Source organism: Zingiber officinale, chromosome 2A, assembly GCF_018446385.1.
Source record: "Zingiber officinale cultivar Zhangliang chromosome 2A, Zo_v1.1, whole genome shotgun sequence".
Lineage (NCBI taxonomy): Eukaryota > Viridiplantae > Streptophyta > Magnoliopsida > Zingiberales > Zingiberaceae > Zingiber > Zingiber officinale.
In genome coordinates, this window is record NC_055988.1 from 27,298,222 (window position 1) to 27,322,075 (window position 23,854).

At 38.0% G+C, this 23,854-nt stretch overlaps 1 pseudogene; it reads right to left on the reverse strand.

Annotated features, from left to right (window-relative positions):
- Positions 1-302: 302 nt before the first annotated feature.
- LOC122043604 lies at positions 303-14,775 on the reverse strand (annotated as a pseudogene).
- Positions 14,776-23,854: the final 9,079 nt, after the last annotated feature.

Here is a 23,854-nt window from a genome sequence, read left to right on the forward strand (position 1 = left end):
TTTAATATTAATGGATATATAATTGAATATCCAATAGATATTGATACAAAGAATATAAATTCCAATCAAATCCGATCCATTATCATCAATCCCCGCCACTGTTGATCCACAAATAGACAACTAAGTAGTATTAGCGATTCCAGATCCACGAATAGACAACTAAGTCATATTAGCAATTCCACTGGCGTAGAAATAAAATAAACTTCAAAAAGATGCAGTAATGAACGTTGCAACCAAATAACATGAATTTTGGCAAAGATTTACACAAAAACTTAACTCTTTCAGCTTCATATCCAACCGAGTCATGCCTCTAGTGAGGGCATTTGGTTTACACACCAAAGTACCTAAATGTTAACAGCCATGTTCTGGAACATTTATTATTCACGACTACCATTACTACTACTAGATGGAGGATCTCTCTCTCTCTCTCTCTCACACACTTAGGCTATGTTTACTCAAGAGTGTGGATGAGAAAAGGAAAGGAATCAACTATGGAAAATTATCTTTGGAGGAAGAGAAAAGAAATGATGAAGAAATCTTTTCCTTTGCACACTTGTTTACCTTGATAGAGGAAGATGAATACTTATGATGTAATTTTGTAAATCAAAAAGGGTGCATGCGTCATTTTTTTTGGTACATAGTGTAATTTTATGAGTTAAAAAGACTACATGCGTCATTTTTTTTTTTTGTATATGGTGTAATTTTGTGAATGCAAAAGGGGTACATGCGTCATTTTTTTTTCCATCCGCTGCTTTCCGTTCGATTTTGAGGTGATCGATTTTGGCTCAAAAATTATCTGCAGATGGATTGCGTTACTTTTCCTTCGGAAAATTTTAATGAAGTAAACGACGGAAACTTTTCCACTGTGGAAACTTTTCCTTAATTTTACTTTCCACTCTCCCAAGTAAACATAGCCTTAGTTTTAGCCATATGACGGATCAGGTCGATGACACGTGAGCTGCAATAAAAATAAATTTACATTACAATCTGAAACTCCAATAGGTACAAACTTTGTACAGCTGAGTGGAGGATGGATTTTACCTGTATCCCCATTCATTGTCATACCAAGAAACAAGTTTGACAAAATTTTCGTTCAGAGCAATCCCAGCCTTGGCATCAAAAATGCTTGATCTAAAAATGAACAAATCAAGACGATTTTCAAGTGTGTTTCTGGGATTATATTATATCAGAATATAAGATGCATAGAAGAAGCCGAACACTTCATTTACAGAATGCAATAAAATACCTGCTATCGCCTATGAAGTCAGTGGAGACCAAATCCTCTTCTACATAACCCAAGATTCCCTTGAGTTTCCCCTCAGATTCTTCCCTGTGTACGATCTTGTGAAATTGATGACTAATATAAAATGTGATTGAGAGTATGCATGATAAGCTAAACTTGGTGGGGAAAATGCAGAAAGTTAATAATAAGTAAATATGGAAAGAACTTTTGAGTGTTAACATGTGGTGAGAACTACATGCACAATCTATCTCACAATCCCAACTGACTGGACAAATAATTACAACAACTGGGAATAATACACTTTACTTGATAGCAGTCTTTATCTGGTCATAGGAAGCATTTTTCTCAAGCCTAACAGTACGATCGACAACAAAAACATTTACAGTAGGAATGCGGAAGGCCATACCAATCAACTTTCCATTCAGAGCATGTAGTACTTTACCTACAGCCTTCACAAATCAAGCAAAATTTGGAAAACAATAACCTCCTAGAATAATCTCATTTAAATGACAACCCCTAGTCTCCTCGGATGGGTCTAGTGACTAGCGCATGAGGTGTTATCAACATGAGATCTAGGTTCAAATTTCGACAAAATCGAGATAAATGTCTCCTTTATGTGCTAGTCACTATTCTAAAGGCTAGTAGCCACCCGTAATTTATCTCCTCTGTATTGATCCTGGGATGAATGTATTCGTTTTTTTGCCACCATTTAAATGACAACCGCTAATGAAGGCAAGCAAATCAGAAAACATAATAAACTCAATAGTTTCACCAACAAAAATTAAATATAGTAAATCAAAGATGACAAATTACCAAATAATTCAAATTCTTTTCCAACCGTTAGAATTTAAAATTCCATCAAATCAAAATTCTTCCCTATCAGCATCAAGTAATCATATATAGGCCAAGAAGTTATTTTTCAAGGAACAAAAGTATTTTTGATTCTACTAAAGAAATGAAGTAATACCCCACGTAATGTTATGATACCTTTTAAAAGAACATCAGAAATTATCGTTTTCCTTGAATAAAGAAAGAACCATGAATGAGTTATCACTAGATTTACTTGGATGGATGATTATAGGAATGAACTCCCTTCCTCTTGTTGGAAATTGGACTATAAACAAATAAATAAATTACTTGTATTATATTCACATTTTCAACACTTCCTTCCCACCAATTAGTATAATACAAGTAATTTATTTACTTATTTATAGTCCAATTTCCAACAATTGGTATCAGAACTGAACAATCAGGGATTATTCTGGGTGGAGTTATCTTGAATCGTGAGGGCGACCTTCAAGTAGTAGGAGTCAAGAAGCTCGACAACAAAAACTATAACACATGGACAACATGTATGAAGTCCTATCTACAAAGTCAGAATCTTTGGGAGGTTGTCGGTGGTAGTGAAGTCATGCAACCAACAGAATATGCCAATGATATCTTGCGAAAATGGAGGATCAAGCAGGTAAAGCAATGTTTACTTTAAAAATCACAATTGAAGAAGAAATGTTAAAGCATATCCGAGATGCCCAAAACACCAAAGGAAAGTATGGGATACCTTGGCTACACTCTTTTCAAAAAAGATGATGCAAGATTGCAACTCCTAGAGAATGAGCTACTAGCAATAGGGCAACGTGACAAAATGATTGCACAATACTTTCATAAGGTAAAGTCGATATGTCACGAAATTTCAAAATTAGATCCAACAGCTCCTATTAGAAACCAGGATATAGAGAATAATTATCCATGATTTTAAACCAGAATATCGAGGATTTGTTGCTGCTATACAAGGATGGCCAACACAACCATCACTTCTTGTGTTTAAAAATTTTCTTGTAGGCCAAGAAGCTATGGCTAAGCAAATGGGAGAAGTCTCACTAAAGGGTGAGGAGGAAGCGCTCTACATCGGTAAAAGTAAGGGTAGCTTCAACCGACACACTGGTGATGGATCTAAAAAGGATGATGGCAAAGTGAAGAGCTATCAAGGGAATGAAGTCCATCATCCAAGGAGAGACCCAAAGAATCACGTCAAAAATAGAAAGTTTATTGACGAGTGTTACAACTTCGGGAAGGTGGGTCGCATGGCAAAAGATTACTGGGCCAAGAAAAAGTTTGTTCAGCGTAATACTGCTACCTCTAATTCTAAGGAAAATAGCGAAGATGACTAGGATATCGAAGCCTTGTTCGCTGCAAAGAAAAATGAAGTAGCTTTCACAACAATGTCAGACAAGATTGACTATAAAAATGACTAGATCATAGATTCAGGCTGCTCAAATCACATAACAAGTGACAAAGACAAATTACAAAACTTGTACGAATACAAGGGAGCTCGTATGGTGGTGACAGCCAACAACTCAAGGTTACTAATAGCTTACATTGGTAAGACAATAATTGCACCCCAATATAATTCTAACCAAGTGTCACTTCAAGATGTCTATCATGCCCTAGGAATGAAGAAAAATTTGTTATCTATGGCTCAATTAACATCATCAGGCCATTATGTTCGGTTTGGTCCTCAAAATGTAAAGGTATATCGAAATCTCAAAATATCAGAAACACTGACAATGGAGGGGCAACGACTAGAGTCGTTCTACGTGATGTCAGCAGAGTCTGCATATGTAGACAAGCCAAAGAAAAGTGAAACATCATATATATAGCATATGAGGTGAGGTCATGCTAACTATTCCAAGTTAAACATGATGATGAAGAAGTCGATGCTTAAGGGGATTTCTCAACTAGACATACGAACAAACATGGTATGTACGGGATGCCAATATGGCAAAGCACACCAATTACCATATCGAGAGTCAAAGGTTAAAGCAAAGGAACCATTAGAGTTAGTCCACTCTGATGTATTCGGGCCCGTTAAGCAACCATCAATTGGTGGTATGCTGTACATGGTGATATTCATTGATGACTTTTCAAGGCATGTCTAGATCTTATTTATGAAAAAAAGATCTAATATATTTTCCAAATTTAAAGAGTTCAAACAATCAATCGAAGGAGAATTGGGAACGAAGATCTGTTGTCCACGCACAGACAACAGGGGAGAATATAGCTCTAAGAGAGTTCTCTCAATACTTAAGAGAAAGTTGAATATACCATCAGTACACATGTGCCAACACACTATAGCAAAATGGTGTAGCGAAAAGGAAGAATTGACATCTTGCAGAAATTTGTCAAAGTATGTTACATGACAAGAATGTACCTGGATGGTTTTGGGCTGAAGCAATGAGGACAGCAGCCTTTGTTATTAACAAACTTCCTCAACCAAGGTTAGAATTCATTTCATCCTATGAGAAATTATGGAACATAAAACCTACAGTTAGCTACTTCCGAGTATTTGGTTGTGTATGTTATATATTTGTTTTTGATCACTTACTAACCAAGTTCGACAAGAAAGTTATTAGATGTATCTTTGTGGGATACGACAGCCAAAGAAAGGGATGAAAATGTTGTGATCCAACAAGCAGAAGATGTTACACTTCACGAAATATAGTGTTCGATGAAGCATCTTCTTGGTGGACCCCAGTTAAGGAGGTGTTGTTAGATTCTAAAGACCTCGAAGACAAATTGCAACAAAAAGATGAGAGAGCATATTGTTCAACTTCAACCAAGTTTAGATGAATTAGGAGATCCAAATGGCAATGATATTGAGCAAAGAGTGGCTTAGGGTCCTTCGCAAACCGGCATAAATCAACAACTAAATGAAGAAGAGATGCCTAGTGAAATGGAAGAATTAACTCCACAATCTCAACTTCTAAGGTCAATAAGAACATGAAGGCCACGTCCAAAATATGTCAATGCAACCATAGTTGAAGAAGCAACATAGCCTGAGATGTTTGAAGAAACATCGCAAAGTCCTGAGTGGTTAATAACTATGAAAGAAGAGATTGATGCATTGCAGCAAAATCAAACTTGGGATCTCATACCAAAACCAAGAGATGTGAAGCCCATTTCTTGCAAGTGGGTTTTCAAAATAAAGCGTCGTCCAGATGGGGCAGTCGAGATATACAAGGCACAATTGGTAGCCCGTGGCTTCTCTAAACAGTATGAATTAGACTATGATGAAACATTTAGTCCAGTAGTGAAACTTACAACTGTATGAATCTTACTTGCTCTTGCAGCCAACAAAGGTTGGAATCTATGCAGATGGATGTGAAGAATGCTTTTCTTCATGGAGAATTGGATCGGAAAATTTATATGAACCAACCAATAGGTTTTCAGAACCAGCATCATCCAGAATATGTGTGTAAGCTATGGAAAGCACTCTACGGATTGAAACAAGTACCTAGGGTATGATATGGTAAGATTGCTGAATTTCTAATCCAAAGTGGTTATTTAGTAACATCTACAGATTCCAACCTATTTATCCAAAACTATAAAGGAAAGTTAGCTATCGTGCTAGTATATGTGGATGACCTAATCATAACAGGCAATGACAAAGAAGAAATTCTTCAAACAAAGGAGAATTTATCAGTCTAATTTCAAATGAAAGAACTTAGACAACTTAACCACTTTCTTGGTTTAGAGATTGATCGCACAGAAAATGGAATATTTCTTTGTCAACAAAAATATTCCAAAGACTTGTTGAAAAGGTTTGGAATGCTCGAATGCAAGTCGATCTCGACACCTATGGAACCAAATGTCAGAATATGTGCAGAAGAAGGGACAAGCTTAGAAGATGCAACTATGTATCAACAATTGGTAAGCAGTCTCATCTACTTAACCTAACTCAACCTGATATTTCCTATGCAGTCAGTGTGATAAGTCGGTACATGCAAAATCCAAAGAAGCCTCATTTGGAAGTAGTTCGACGAATACTAAGATATGTAAAAAAGTACAATTGATTATGATCTTTTGTACAAAAGAAATGAAGACTGCAAGTTAGTTGGTTACAGCGATGCTGACTATGCAGGAAATTATGATACCAGAAGATCAACAACTGTTATGTATTCAAGCTTGGTTCTGGAACGATTTCTTGGTGCAGCAAGAGACAACCAACTGTATCATTGTCAACTACTAAAGCTAAGTATCGAGCAGTAGTAATGGCAGCTTAAGAGAGCACATGGTTAATACAACTAATTAATAATCTACATCAACTAGTAGATTATGTAGTTCCAGTATATTGTGACAATCAATTTTGGCGGGAAATCCGATCTTTCATGCAAGAACTAAGCATGCTACAACGCATTATCATTTTATCAAAGAAAAAGTTCTACAAGAAGAAATTGAGATGAGACAACCCAGTACAGATGATCAAATTGCGGACGTGTTCACAAAAGGCTTGAGCATCAACAAATTCAAAATGTTCTGTTATCAACTTAGCACAGTACAAAGGGTTGATGTTGAGAGGGAGTGCTAAAGATCAATATCAACCCATTAACGGATAAGAATAAAAACATATGGATGAGAGTAATTTTCTCATTCAATGGATATGATTTAATAGATAGAAATTAGAATGTGTGGTTGGGAGTATTTCTCTCATTCAATGGATATGATTTAATAGATAGAAATTAGAATGTGAGGTTGCTAGTATTTCTCTCATTCAATGGATAGGAATAAAATTTTTTTGTGGATAGAATTTAGTTTTCTAATCAACTATGTATTTTGCATGGTGAGTACTATAAATACTTCCCTCTGCATTCATGTTTAATTATCCAACGAAAAATAAAAGTGTAGAGTCTTCATCTCTTCATCTTGAAAGTTGTTCTTCATTTTCCTTTTTTTTTCTCTCTAAAATTGTGAGTGATCCTCAAAAGTATTGCAATGTCTTTGTAGTGTGAATATAATACAAATAATTTATTTACTTGTTTATAATCCAATTTCCAAGACCTCTTAAGTCTCACTCTCTCCCTTTTACCTTTTAACCCAAGTAACACGAATCACAGAATTCCCTCCTTATTTGACAATTGGTTTATAAAACACGAGTTGGAATAGAATAAGTCCAAATGAAGGCAATCATATAATATCCTACTGTTTTTATTTTTCAAAAGGAACATGCTGACATAAATGTGGAATCGCCACATCAGTGACCCCCCTAGAGCCGGTCCCACGAATATGGAGGGAGGAAAGGAACATGCTGACATGAACTGATGAGTGATGAAGCAATGGAAAGGAAGAATCTGAAATTGGCCAAGTCCAAATGCTACAATGGATATTCTAAGTGAACAGCATGTCAAATTAATGAAACATCTAAAAAAAATAACTTTTTAGTAATGCGACATGCAACAACTAAGAAATACACAAAATGCACAAGGTCCAAGGCACATATTCATTAAAATGAATAAAGCCTTTGTGAATGCAAAGGAGATCAGCAGAATAATAAATGACTAACTGTTAAGTGCATTATTTCAGGCACACACATACAATATAGACATACATATATAGATAGATATAGATATAAATATATAGACAGAAAGAGTAAATATTGGTATGCTTAAAAGTATGTATATGGCACATGCCCATGGTGAATAAGAAGAACACATGCATATGCTACAATAAAATACCTTTACAACACCAGTGCTACTAGGAATGATGTTAAAGCTTGCAGCTCGTCCTCTTCTCCAGTCCTTGCTAGATGGTCCATCAACAGTTTTCTGAGTGGCTGAAGGAAACAAAGTAACTTAAATCACATGGCAATTATTATAGGAAAAATATGTGAATTTAAACTTGAAAGACACATTACCAGTGATGGAATGCACAGTAGTCATCAAACCTTCCATAATTCCAAATCTATCATGGATGACCTATCGTATCAAAGAAATCCATCACCTATCAACAATTTCATCACAAAGCTAAAATGCTCCGTCTCAAGTCTAACATGTAGTTAGTTACCTTTGCAAGAGGGGCAAGGCAGTTGGTGGTTCAGCCAGCATTGGAGACAATATTGATGTCAGATGTGTATGTATGCTCATTCACTCCCACCACAAACATAGGTGCATCCTTGCTTGGAGCAGAAATGATGACTTTCTTGGCACCACTCTGTTATTCAGAAAAATATGGATTCTTATCCTTATCTTCCAATGTCATTTGTATATGTCATCTACAACAATAATGTCTAAACAACCTTCCCATATACCATATAGGCTTGAATTTTATAAAATCATTCAGCTGTCTTATAAAAATAGTGAGATATTGAACAAAATTATTAGTATGGACTGCAACAAGCAGAATATTATTACAGACAAAAATTTTTGTCGAGAATATAGATTATTTAGGAAAACTTTGAGGTGTAAATTATGCTAGCTAGCTGTCTTGATTATTTTTAGCAAGCTTTAATTAGTTTTAATTAGCATTAATTAGCATTAATTATTCTTAATTGTTGTAAATCATTGAGCTGTAATTATGTTGTAAATTATTATAAATACAATCTCAATAGGAGAGATCATTATGCCCTCAAGTCATCTCTTTCAAGTTGGTATCAGAGCCATCCTTCCCTGTCCAGAAATTTCTTAAGCCAAAGTCATGTCTGAACACTCCAGCGAATCCACCACCATTCCTCAGTCCTCCTCACATCCCGCCCAGATAACCACCATCAAGCTGAACGGCGACAACTTCTTACGGTGGTCGCAATCAGTGAAGATGTATATTCGGGGCCGAGGAATGATGGGCTATTTAACGGGTGAAAAGAAAACTCCATCGGAAAATGACCCAATGTATGCTACATGGGATGCCGAAAATTCCATGGAAATGACATGGCTCGTAAATTCCATGGAAGAGGAGATTGGCGCAAATTATATGTGTTTCCCTAAGGCATATGAATTATGGGAAAACATAAATCAGATGTACTCTGATTTGGGGAATCAGTCCCAAATCTTTGAGTTGACTCTCAAACTTGGTGAATTGCGGCAAGGAGAAGAACCGGTCACCAAGTATTTCAACTCCTTGAAGAGGATCTGGCAGGACCTTGATCTTTTTGATGCATATGAGTGGAAGAATGTTGAAGATGGACAGTGCCACAAGAAAACAGTGGAAGGCAGTCGTATCTTCAAATTTTTGGCTGGCCTCAATGTTGAGTTCGATGAGGTAAGAGGAAGAATCATTGGTAGGAGACCACTACCATCCCTCGGTGAAGTCTTCTCCGAAGTTAGAAGGGAGGAGAGCCGGAGGAATGTTATGCTTGGCAAAAAAGGACCTACGACTATCATTTAAGGTTCAGCCCTTACCTCTACAGGCTCAAACATACGCAGAGGCACTGCCAATCTACGTAAACCAGAAGAAAAGTCAGTTCTGTGGTGCGACTTTTGCAACAAGCCACGTCACACCCGAGAAACTTGCTGGAAAATTCATGGCAAACCTGCCACCTTTAAAAGCAAATCAGGTGAAAAAAATGGACGTATCTTTCCCACTGCGAATAGGCAATGACTACTGCCAGCACCATCACAAAAGAGCATCTGGAGCAACTTCTAGCACTGTTAACTTCAAACCCATCATCCAGTACTCCTAATGTTTCTGTGGCGCATACAGGTAACGAAATAATTGCCTTTCCATGTGGTTTCGGAATTTCTGCTCCATGGATAATTGATTCTGGAGCATCTGATCATATGACCAATTCCTTGAAATTGTTAAAACTATACTCACCCTGTCTTGAAAATAAAAAGGTTAAGATTGCAGATGGAAGTTTTTCACCTATTGCCAGAAAAGGTTCAGTCCAAATTTCTGAGAATATAGATCTTAAGTCTGTTCTCTATGTACCTAAACTTACATGCAATCTTCTTTCAGTCAATAAATTATCCAAAGACTCTAACTGTCATGTAGTTTTTTGTGACTCTCATTGTACCTTTCAGGACCGGAGCTCGGGGAAGACGATTGGCAGTGCTAAAATGGTGAATGGTCTTTACTACTTTGAGGACATTTTACCTAGTAAGGAAATTGTGCAAAGACTTAGTAGTATTAGTTCTCTTTCTGTTTATGATCAAATAAGGGTATGGCATTGCCGTTTAGGTCACCCTAGTTTTTTCATATATGAAACATTTATTCTCTGATTTGTTTAAAAATATGAACCCCTTAGATTTTCAATGCGAAAGTTGTACTCTTGCAAAAAGTCCTCGTAAAACATATGTCTCTAGACCTTACCTTGAATCAAAGCCTTTTTACTTATTCCACAGTGATGTGTGGGGACCCTCAAAGGTAACTACATCATCAGGACAAAAATGGTTTGTAAGCTTTACCGATGACCATACTCGACTCTGTTGGGTTTTTTTGATGAGAAACAAGAATGAGGTTGAGAAATTTTTTAAAGAATTCTACAATTTGATTGAAAACCAATTTCAAACAAAAATAAGTATTTTGAGAACAGATAATGGTACAAAATATTTCAATCAATCTATAGAAATATTTGAGGGAAAAAGACATCTTACATCAATCAACATGTCCTGATACTCCAGAACAAAATGGAGTCTCTGAAAGAAAAAATAGGCACTTACTTGAAGTTGCTAGGGCCATAATGTTTTACATGAATATTCCAAAGTACTTGTGGGGAGATGCAATTCTAACAGCAACTTATTTAATTAATAGGATGCCTACTAGAGTTTTAAACTACATCACGCCGTTGCAATGTCTGAAAAAATACTTCCCTGAATCTCGCATCAATTCTGATTTACCCCTTAAAGTATTTGGTTGCACCGCTTATGTACACATACCTAAGAGATCACGGTCAAAATTAGATCCTAGGGCAGAAAAATGTGTTTTTATAGGCTATGCTGCAAATCGCAAAGGCTACAAATTTTTTTGTCCTCTAAAAAAACGGTTCTTTATAACAATGGATGCCACTTTCATGGAAACCAAACCATATTTTACGAAAAATTTGATTCAGGGGGAGAATCTAAGGGAACCAAATTTTTGGGAGATAACTAGAACTCTTCCAAATTTGGTTATTGACCAACCTCAAAAATCTCAAAATGAAAATAATGGGGAGTCCGAACCCATAATTGTTAACCATGAAATTGGTCTATCAGAAAAGGAAATACTTCGAATGGAAAAAAAACTGAAATATCCTTGAACCTTTGGTTTATTCTAGGAGAAATGTCCTTGGAAGAAGTAGAGATGAATTAACCATTCCAGCACAAGCCTCATTGGAAGCCCCGGGCGAAGGAACACTGAATACTCCAAGTACCTCTTTTTCCCCTAACTTACATGAAAACTCCACTTTACCTATTATTCTTGAGTCTACTAGTCCAACCTCAATTGTTCCACAAGAAAATGACCCTGACAACCTTAACCTCCCCATTGCTTTTCGAAAAGGAACCCGAACCTGTACCAAACATCCCATTGCCAGATACATAACCCATGATCATTTATCCGAATCACATAAGGCATTTACTATTAATATTTCAAAACTTGTTGTACCTAGAAATATTCAGGAAGCACTGGAGGACAAGGATTGGAGATTAGCAGTGTTTGAAGAAATGAATGCCTTACAGAGAAATGGTACTTGGGAAATTGTTGAAGCACCTAAGGATCAAAAGATAGTAGGGTGCAGATGGCTCTTCACTATAAAGAGTAAACCAGATGGGAGTGTAGAGAAATATAAGACAAGGCTTGTAGCAAAAGGCTTTACACAGACATATGGAATAGATTACCAGGAAACATTTGCTTCTGTCGCAAAAATTAACTCAATTCGAGTTCTTCTGTCACTTGCGATCAATCTCAAATGGCCCTTATATCACCTGGATGTTAAAAATGCCTTCCTAAATGGAGATCTAGATGAAGAAGTACTTATGAGCCTCCCTCCAGGTTTTGAAAGAAAGTTCGGAGTCGGAAAGGTGTGTAAACTGAAGAAGGCCTTGTATAGTCTAAAGCAATCCCCAAGGGCATGGTTTGAATGCTTTGGCAAAGCTGTGAAGCGACTTGGTTATGTTCAAAGTCAAGCTGATCACACCATGTTTTACAAACACTCAAAGGAAGGTAAAACAGCTGTGCTTATTGTATATGTTGATGATATTATCCTAACAGGGAGTGACTACAAGGAACTTGAAGAACTTAAAGGAAAGCTTGCAAAAGAATTTGAAATCAAGGACTTGGGAGTGTTAAAATACTTTCTTAGCATGGAGTTTGCAAGGTCCAAAGAAGGTATATTTGTCAACCAACGAAAATATGTCCTTGACTTGCTGACCGAAACTGGTATGCTGGGATGTAAGCCAGCTGAGACGCCTATGGAGCCTTACGTCAAACTACAACCAGCAGCGACAGAATCAGTAAAGGAAAGGGAGCGCTATCAAAGACTTGTCGGGAGACTGATTTATCTATCACACACTCGGCCTGATATAGCATTTTCAGTAAGTGTAGTTAGCCAATTCATGCACTCGCCTAGGTCTGAACACTTCGATGCTGTGTATCGGATCCTAAGGTATCTAAAGAGAACACCCGGTAAAGGACTTCTGTTTAAAACCCGGGGACATCTACAAGTTGAAGCTTACACTGATGCTGACTGGGCAGGAAGTCTAACTGATAGAAGGTCTACTTCAGGATATTGCTCGTTTGTGGGTGGTAATTTGGTCACTTGGCGTAGCAAGAAACAAAATGGGGTAGCTCGAAGCAACGCAGAGGTTGAGTTTAGAGCCTTAGCTCATGGAATATGTGAAGTTTTGTGGATCAAGAGACTATTATTGGAATTGAAGATATCAGAGTTGGCGCCAATAAAGATGCACTGTGACAACAGAGCAGCAATTTTAATTGCACACAATCCAGTACTTCATGATCGCACAAAGCATGTGGAAGTCGACAAGCACTTCATCAAAGAAAAAATAGACAATCATGTGATTAGTGTGGACTATATTCCCACCATTGAACAGGTTGCTGATCTACTTACAAAAGGGCTACACAAGAGACAGTTTGAATGTCTAGTAAGCAAGCTGGGTATGGAAGATATCTTTAAACCATCTTGAGGGGGAGTGTCGAGAATATAGATTATTTAGGAAAGCTCTGAGGTGTAAATTATGCTAGCTAGCTGTCTTGATTATTTTTAACAAGCTTTAATTAGCTTTAATTAGCATTAATTAGCATTAATTATTCTTAATTGCTGTAAATCATTGAGCTATAATTATATTGTAAATTATTATAAATACAATTTCAATAGGAGAGATTATTATGCCCTCAAGTCATCTCTTTCAAGTGCTATGCAATCTAACAAATATGAAGCCAATATTTAGATTTGTCACCTTTGAAAAGACAAAATCAACAACACACCTTCACATGCTAGCACCGATATATAAACTTGTGCTTCAAACTGCTTAACAAAATCAGATTATCCACACGTGACACGTACCCTCTTATGTTGTACATTTTTTGAGTCAATGCAATTCATATGTTTTCATTCACAGTGTTACGGAACTTCCAGGCCAATGAATCCACATGAAATGATGGGAAGTAACAAGATCTAGAATGAAGTTCCAAAAATCATATGTATATTAGTTGCACGAAGTATGTATTTTTGTAACTAAAGTGACCCACGTGTAAGGATGTAAATGAGTCAAGCTACTCGTGAGCTATTCGAATCTTGATTCGATAAAAGCTCGTTTGAGCTCATTTAATTAGGCTCGTTAAGATAAACAAATCAAGCTCAAGCTTCACAATATTCGGCTCGTTAGCTCGTGAACATGTTCGTTAAGCTCATGAATCAATTTTTAAATAAAAAAATAATAGTTTAGATATTGAATTTATAAATTTTACACTCTACTTATGAAAAACATAGATAAATATATTAAATTTATTTATTAGAATAAAATTATAAATTTTAACAAGAATATTATATTTTTTAAATATATAATTTAATTTTTAATGAATATTTAAATTTATAATTTATATTTATTAAGCTCGTTTAGGCTCGATAAAAACTCGAATAAGCTCATGAGCCATGAATATATTCGTTAAATAAAGCTCGAGCTCGGCTCGATTATAAACGAGTCAAACTCAAACATCCAAGAGTTCGGTTTGACTTGGCTCGATTACACCCCTACCCACGCGATCACTAATTATATTAAGAAGCATCAGAGGCAAACAACATAAAACTATTTTATTAGTCCATGATAGTAAATCTCATTCCTTGATTTGCAAAACCAGACTCCTCTTCATCAGTGCAAGAAGATCCAGTAGAGAAAAGCAAGTTGCGATGTAGATCCAGTAGAGAAAAGCAAGTTGCGATGTAGTAACTGTCACATACCTTTAAGTGAGCAGCAACCCTGTCCTTGTCCGTGAAAACACCAGTCGACTCCACAACAAACTCAGCTCCGGTCTCACCCCAAGGAATTTCCTCAGGGTTTCTAAACACAGACCACAATCTCTGTAAACAACATTCACCAAAATTACAACATGGAAAGCAGCTTCTTCTATCAGTATCACAGATAACATCAGTTTAAACACCTGATGTCAAAGACAGTAACTTCTTTCTCTCTGAAAAGAAGGGTATTGGAATCCTTCACTTTTATCTCATGATGCTTCCATTGTCCATGCATGGTATCATATTTAAACATGTATGATACGGTGCATGAGAAGGGAGTCAGGCGGATGACGTGACCAAAAGTCAAGCCCATGAAATGATCAGAAGTCTAGCCCCTGTGGAGGTCAGAAGTCAAGCTTGCATGACCATGGTCAGAAGTCAAACTTGCGTGGCCAGGGTCAGAGTCTTAGCTGACGGGGCAGTCAAAGGATAGGATTGTAAGTTGGACAAGATCCAACCTCGATAGCAATCAAGGGCAAGGCCCACAGGACAGGTACAGTTAAGGATTGGGCCCACAGGTCAGGCAAAGGTGCGGAAGGAGGGGCCTCCGACGCAATACAGACCTGGCGTACAGGTCGGGACATACGAGCCACGGATAACAGAGAGCAGAAACAGGTCGAAATACAGACCTGGCGTACAGGTCGGGACATACAAGCCATGGATAACAGAGAACAAAAATAGGTTGGAATACAGACTTGGCGTACAGGTCGAGACATACGAGCCATGAATAAAAGAGAACAGAAGCCGGTCGGAATATAGACCGGGCGTACAGGTCAGGACGTACAAGCCATAGAAAATAGTAGACAAAAGTAGGTCGGAATATAGACCTGACATACCGGTCTGGATGTACAAACCATGGAGTACGAAGGATAGAAGTAGGTCGGTTTACAGACCTGGCTTACAGGTCGGGAGGTACAAATCATGGATTATGGACAGAAGCAGGTCGATTAACAGACCTGGCGTACAGGTCGGGACATACGAGTCATGGATAACAGAGGACCGAAGTAGGTCGGTATATAGACCTGGCGTATACTTACCGAGGATACAGGTCGGGACTTACATCCTCACGGCATGGAATAAAGGGATCAAAGAGTACAGGTCGGAACTCAAGATTAGCGGAAGTAGACCGATGCACACAGGTCAGGATTTAGAGCCTTGTGGCTCAGGATACTTGGATCGATAAAATGTACAGGTCGGGATGTGTTAGCCAAGGATACAGGTCAGGATTTATATCCCCATGGTCCAAGATAAGCAAAGTTGGAGGCAGACATACAAGTCGGGTTAGATGAAGTCAGACGTATAGCTTGGGAGTAGGGATAAACAGAACCGAACTAAGGTACACAGGGCGCGATGCGTAATGCCAATAAGAGGCAAGATCGGTCGGGGTCTGCAATATGAGATGCATAGGACAAGGTTAGAAGCACAGGTCTGAAGGCGATATCAAAACGGGGTTAGCAAGTGTAAAGACCTAGCGTAGCAATCATGAGCGAAGGATGTCAGGCACTACAGGACAAGCAAGCAAGGGAATCGTAACTGCCTGCCAGAGAATAATCAGAGTGTCAGGGAATATGCTAACAGTTGGGGCTCATTACCCCTTTCGGTTCTGCCGCCGGCCTATGAGAAGGTGACGTGTGTCATTCACAGCTAGACAAAATCTGACAACCGACATTCCCTGACACCCGCCAGACCCCAGAAACATCCGTTACAGTATAAAAAGAGATGTTTTATCCCTTATGCAGGTACACTCACTCGTCATTTCTTACTCGTCTTTACTTCTCGTCCTTTCTCTGTGCTTCTGGGGAAAAAGTACCTGACTTGAGCGTCGGAGGGCCTGACCCGAGAACTTTTTCCCTAGTTTCTGGTCTCTAACGACTCGTGGGCTCGTCTGAGTGTGTGCGGAGTCCTCGCGTCATCATCCTGATCATCCTCCTTTGTCACCTGCCCGTGTGAACTCTTCCGGAGGACACCAGATATATCGGACTCCGCAACGACTTTCCGTCAACCCCCGGTACATCGAGATCAGCCTTCATCCAACTCAGCTTCCGGACGGGATCAATGTATGTCTACAATTCATTCGTCGCGGTATTAGTGTCAGATTCAAGATTCAAGATTCAAAGAAAAAATAATCCCACTCTACACGGATGCTTAAAAAAACTTCATGGAACTAAGAAGTTCTAATCAAATCTAACATCGCAGATCCCTTGACCAAGGCTTTGGCACAGAGGAAGCATGATGGTCACACTAGGTCATTGGGGCTTAGAGCCTACACTGATTGACACTAGTGTTAGTGGGAGATTGTTAGTTAGAGCCCTAGAGCCAATCATTTGATGATTGTATTATGGACTTGTTGTATCATATTTTTATATAAATAAAGGCATTTTGTTTTGGTTATTATACTTACTTGTATTGGTGCCAAATAAACTAAGTATAATAGCGTCCTTGAGTAGAAGGTTCTCACCTATATCAATCGGTTAGTTAAACAAATAGTGAGATGATATAGGGAGCACTACTCTTAATCATTCCTAGTCGAGTATTAATATTCAGGGACAATGTTAATGCAATAAGACTGGCATGTAGGTCAACTCGATGACTTGATCTCACAAGTCATGGATATAGAGATATCAAGTTGACACATGAGTATGCATTGGAGAATGTATACTGAATGACCCGCTATAAGAAAGTATCATGGATCGTTATATGAGTGTCATATACTTTCTCATGTGGCTATTAGTATGACTACTAGTCCTTAGACCTGAAGTCACCATGAATCCCTACATAAGGAGTTATGTATTTTGGTTTCGCCAAATGTCACCCGTAACTGGGTGGACTATAAAGGCGATTACTAGGTATGTAACGAATTATGCAGAGGGATGTGAGTGACGTAGATGAGATCTATCCCTCCTATATGACGGGAGCGACATCGATATTCTTGATAGAGTGAGACCACAAAGTGCATGATCATGCCCAAATGAGTCAATATAAGATATTGAGCTCATTTGATTTAGTGAGTCTACTTGGAGTTCAAGATTTAGATTGATTAGAAGATGACACGGTCTATGCCTCACATTGATCAATCTAGATGTCTAGGATAGAAGGACACTTGTCATATATTGTGAGGTTGTTAGTTAGAGCCCTAGAGCCAATCATTTGATGATTGTATGGACTCATGCATATCATATTCTTGTATATTAATAAAGGCATTTGTTTGGTTATTATACTTATTTATATTAGTGCCAAATAGACTAAGTATAATAGCGTCCTTGAGTAGAAGGTTCATACCTATATCAATCGATTAGTTGAATCGATAGTGAGATGATATAGGGAACACTACTCTAAATCATTCCTAGTCGAGTATTAGCATTCAGGGACAATGTTAATACAATAAGACTAGCATGTAGGTCAGCTCGATGACTTGATCTCACAAGTCATGGATATAGAGATATCAAGCTGACACATGGGTATGCATTAGAGAATGTATATTGAATGACCCGCCATGAGAAAGTATCATGGATCGTTATATGAGTGTCATATACTTTCTCATGTGGCTATTAGTATGACTATTAGTCCTTAGACCTGAAGTCACCATGGATCCCTACATAAGGAGTTATGTACTTTAGTTTCGTCAAACGTCACCCGTAACTGGGTGGACTATAAAGGCGATTACTGGGTATATAATGAATTATGTAGAGGGATGTGAGTGATGTAGATGGGATCTATCCCTCCCATATGACGGAAGCGACATCGGTATTCTTGATAGAGTGAGACCACTAAGTGCATGGCCATGCCCAAATGAGTCAACATTAGATGTTGAGCTCATTTGATCGAGTGAGTCTACTTGGAGTTCAAGATTTAGATTGATTAGAGGATGACACGGTCTATGACTCACATTGATCAATCTAGATGTCTAGGATAGAAGGACACTTGTCATTATTTTGTGAGTAGTCACAATTGGTAGTCACAAGGTGATGTCGGATCTCGACATTCTTATAACTTGGGTAGTAATGATGTGTTGCTAGATACCGCTCATTACTTATGCTCCTAAATGGGTTTAGGGCATTGCCAACGTTACAAGAACCTATAGGGTCACACACTTAGGACAATTAGGTGGAGATTAGGTTCATATGATGAACCAAGAGGATTAGATTCATTTGATGAATCAAATTGGATTAAGAGTAATCCTAATTGGGCTAACTTGAGTTCGACTCAAGTTGATTCATGTGTTAAATGAGTCTAATTTAGATTTTGACTCATTGAATCAATTTAATTTAATGAATTAGATTCATTATATTAAGTTGGCTCGAATCAAATGGTTGGATTAGATCCACCATGGTAGAGATGGAGTCAAGTTTGACTTGACTTGAGAAGGAAGACCAAAGGTCAATTTTGACTTGACCTTTTTGCCACCTCATTGGTGAGTTGGCATTAGGTGGACCAATAATGATGTTCCACATCATCATGGGTGCCACCTCATGGAAGTAACAAAGCCACTCTCTTAATGGTTTCATATTAATTGCAATTAATGCAATTAATATGATTTTATGGTTTCATATTAATTGCAATTAATGCAATTAATGTGAATTTTGAAATGTGGCCGGCCACTTGGTTTTTGGGTGAAAAAATTCATTTTTCATTCACTTGTGTGCATCTTCCTCCTTCTCCCTCTCAAGCTCTCCCTCTCCCTCTCCTCCCTTAGCCGAACCACATAGGTGCTAGCACACCTTGGTTTTTGGTCATCTCCATCTAGTGTGTCCGTGTGGATACTTCTAGAGGACCGGCGCTTGACGGTCTTGAGATCCGGCATCATTTGGACGAGCGGGAACGCGAAGGGCATCGCATCAAGGGTAAACACTTTTTCCTCATAGATCTAAGTAGTAGATCAGTTTTTGAACTCGTACAAGAAATATTTTTTCGAATTTTTATACGAATCTTTGCACGGATCTACGACTTTGGGTCCTTCGGGGTTTCCGCGAAGCAAAAAAGCGATTTTCGCGGCTCGAAGAACCCAACAAAGGAGTCACAATTAGTAGTCACAAGGTGATGTTGGATCTCAACATTCTTGTAACTTGGATAGTAATGATGTGTTGCTAGATACCGCTCATTACTTATGCTCCTAAATGAGTTTAGGGGCATTGCCAACGTTACAAGAACCTATAGGGTCACACACTAAGGACAATTAGATGGAGATTAGGTTCATATGATGAACCAAGAAGATTAGATTCATGTGATGAATCAAATTGGATTAAGAGTAATCCTAATTAGGCTAATTGAGTTAGACTCAAGTTGATTCATGTGTTCAATGAGTCTAATTTAGATTATGACTCATTGAATCAATTTAATTAAATGAATTAGATTCATTATATTAAATTGGCTTGAATTAAATGGTTGGATTAGATCAACCATGAGAGAGATTAAGTCAAGTTTGACTTGACTTGAGAGGAAGAGGAAGAGGAAGAGTCAAGTTTGACTTGACTTTAGGCCACATCATTTGTGACTTGACATTAAGTGGCCAATGATGATGTGCCACATCATCATAGTTAACACAAGAGTGTGCCACCTAATGGAAGTTACATCTTCTCCTTTGCTTTAATGTGGCCGGCCACATTAATGAGAGGAGTTACACTTGATGTGGCCGGCCACACAAAATGAATGGGGAATGAATTTTTTATTAAATTGATTCATTCAACTCTTCTTCCTCCTTGAGTTCTTGAATCTCTCCCTCTCCTCCTACCTTGGCCGAACCCTACTAAGGTGCTAGCACACTTTAGTTTGGTTTTTCTCCCTCTTTGTTTGTGTGGATACGCATAGAGAGTTGTCTACCTTGACAACTTGAGATCCGACACCTTGGACGAGCGGGATTCGTGAAAGGCACACATCAAGGGTAAAACTCACACTCTAATGTAGATCTAGAGTTTATAAACTCGTACTCGTAGTTTTTCGAAAGTTTTATTCTTCGCACGGATCCGGTTGCGGGGTTTCGGGGTTTCCGCGGCCCGAAAAATCCAACAGTTATCACTTAGAAAAGCAAAATAAAAATATATAAAGTCATTGTTGTAGTAGAAGCTAACAACTAGCTTCTACAATTGTAGAAACTAATTGTTAGTTTTTATATGATTGAATGATCAGATAATGTAAGAGTATTTTGAGTATGTCATGTTAAATAGGATGCCCATTTAAATTATCCGTGAATGGAAAATAAGTACTCTTTTACCATTCCAATCACTACAAAAAAACCCCCTTAATTTATGGACGAAATTTTAAGGCAAAAAAATAGTCATCCCAAATCTGCAACATATTTAGCGATGAAAAAAAATTCGTCGCTAATTGACAATAAAATTGGCAATGAAATAAAAATGTCGCAACACAACGACAAATAATATTCCGTCACAGATTTCGTTGCCAATCAACATCGAAATTTGAAATTTGTTGTAATATTTGTAGACTCTACAACGAAAATAGAGTTCATCGTAGAAGTTTGCGACATTATGTAGCCAATGTCACGATGAAACCCTGGATTCACAACAAATTGGCAACGAATCCATAGATTTATCGCAGATTGGCAAAAAATTAAAAATAAAAATAAATGTGTCCGAAATCCGGCATATGGACCTCGAAGGTCAGAATAACATAAAACTAGTTTCTATATATTTGTATCGATCTTTTGATGATATAAATAATCTCAAATATCAATTCCACCCAATATAGTTAGATTAGTGATTTTTGACACTCATTCATGTTAAAAAATTACAAATCTCAATATACTAGTTGGAATTGATATTTGAGGTCATTTATATCATCAGGAGATCAATAAAAAAACATAGAAACTTGTTTCATATCATTCCAAGTTCTCTAGGTCTATTTGCCAGATTTAGGACACATTTATTTTTTAAAAATTACAAATTTGCGACAACTATCTAGATTTGTCGCCAATTAGCAACGAATCCCTAGATTCATCGTAAATTAGCAACGAATCTAGAGATTTATCGTAAATGTATAATTTTTTAAAAATATAAATAAATTGGTACAAAATCTTATATATAGACATAGAGATCTTAAAATAACATAAAACAGTTCCTATGTTTTTGTATTGATCTCCTAATGACATAAATGACCTTAAACATGAATTTCACCTAATATATTGAGATCAAAGATTGTTTAATATCAAAATGGCTTTAACATTTTCAAACAATAACTTTTTTCACAAAGTTATTGGATTTATAAAGTTCATCTAATTATTTAACTATAAAAAAATATATTGGGTGGAATTGATATTTAAGGTCATTTGTATCATAAAGAAATCGATACTGTTAGGACCGATGTGCCCGCTAGAGGGGGGTGAATAGCGGCTCACCCAAATCGTTCGCTTCCTACATTGTTAGCTTGCACAGCAGAATAATACAAAAATAAACAAGCTAAACAAAATACAAGACAAGAAAGAATGCAAACCAAGCTACACGATCATTTACGTGGTTCGGAGATAAAGCTCCTACTCCACGGCGTGTCCGTAAGGTGGACGATCCCTATCCGTCGGTGGATTACTCCCCAGAAGACCTCCGGCTAGCTCAAACTCCTTGTGGGTGGAGAAACCTCACCACAAACTCACCAAGATCTCTTGGACACAAGGAAAACTCTTGAGCACTTATAGACTACTAATTAGACCTTAACCAAGTCTAATTTCGTCAACCCAAACCAAGCTCCCAAGCTTTGGTTTTATAGCCTGCGGGTTGAAAACCCCGCCTACCAGTCGACTGCCCTCTGTGGAAATTTGACCGTTACACCCCAACGGCTCGATTTCACACATTCTGTTCGCTACCAGTCGACTGCCCCAGTCGACTGCACCAGTCGACTGCTAAAACATGCAGTCGACTGCTACAGTACTGCTACAGTAACGCTACAGTGCTGCTACAGCAACGCTACAGTGCTGCTACAGTAACCCTAATTTTGGATTTTACCCCGAGTACATTCACTCAGCACTCGTTCTCGCCCGACCAACCTAGACCTAGCCTTCTAGCCTCCTCCATCAGCCTTGCGTCCCTCAGATGCCTCCCCATCCTTCACGTCTTGCCTTCTGGAGCTTCCATCGGCCTTGTCATTGTTGTCGGGTCTTCCTTTGCCAAGAGGTCGCGCCTCCGGGACTTCATCCATTGCCAAGTCACACTTGGACTTACGTTGCCAAGACTACATGCTTGGACTTACACCGCCAAGACTCATCCTTGGACTTTCCTCCTTTGCCAAGATCACACTTGGACTTACGTTGCCAAGACTACATGCTTGGACTTACACCGCCAAGACTCATCCTTGGACTTTCCTCCTTTGCCAAGATCACACTTGGACTTACGTTGCCAAGACTACATGCTTGAACTTACATTGCCAAGACTCACCCTTGGACTTTCCTTGTTGTACCTGTATCCTGCACACTCACAATGCATATCAAATACAACAATAAACCTAACTTAAACCTTTGCCCAAACATCAAACCTAGGGTCACTAGATTGCTCCAACAATCTCCCCCTTTTTGATGTTTGGCAAACCGTTTAAGTTAGGGAAACAATATATCAATAATAATGCAAATAAACATGCAATCTACACATGCATAAATCATGGAACCTAATCCTAGACTCCCCCTTCACCTAAGCTCCCCCTTGAGTTAGGATTTATTGCAAAGGTAAACTTCTCCCCTTTTGCTAATAAATGAGCAATTGCTCCCCCTTCACCTAAGCTCCCCCTTGAGCTAGGATTTCTTGCAAAGGTATGTAAGTTTCTCACTTAAACCTAAACTTCTCCCCCTTTGCCATACATCAAAAAAAACTCCAACAATATCCCAATTATTGGAGTCTTTGACCTTTAATGACCATAAACATCATGTATTAATCCCCCATAAGATTACATATATGTTCACCACTCTTTTGGTCATTTTCTAATGCTTGAAAAATATTTTCAGACCGTATCAGTCGACTGCTATAAGTACCAGTCGACTGCCATCGTCAAAATGAGCTTACAGAGATATTCTGTGCTCATGAACAGTGTTACCAGTCGACTGGTAACTGTACCAGTCGACTAGTACACTATTCATGAAAAAATCAGCCTTTTCTGGCCAACATCAGAAATGCGCCAGAAATTCCACAGACCTCCAAAAATCCCAAAATTTTGTGGAGAGGTCTATTATATCAATATCTACTTGGGAAAAATATATATAAAAATATATCTATCACTAATCCTAAGATTAACACAAAACACAAAACTAGCTAAAAAGTTCAATTGAACCTTGACCTAAAGTCCTAGTTTTGGCTTCCTCTTGATGTATTTGCCCATACTAAACCATAATGCATCACTAGCATTAGTTTATATGGCATCTATATATCAAAAACTAATTTTCATGCAATATGAACCCAATT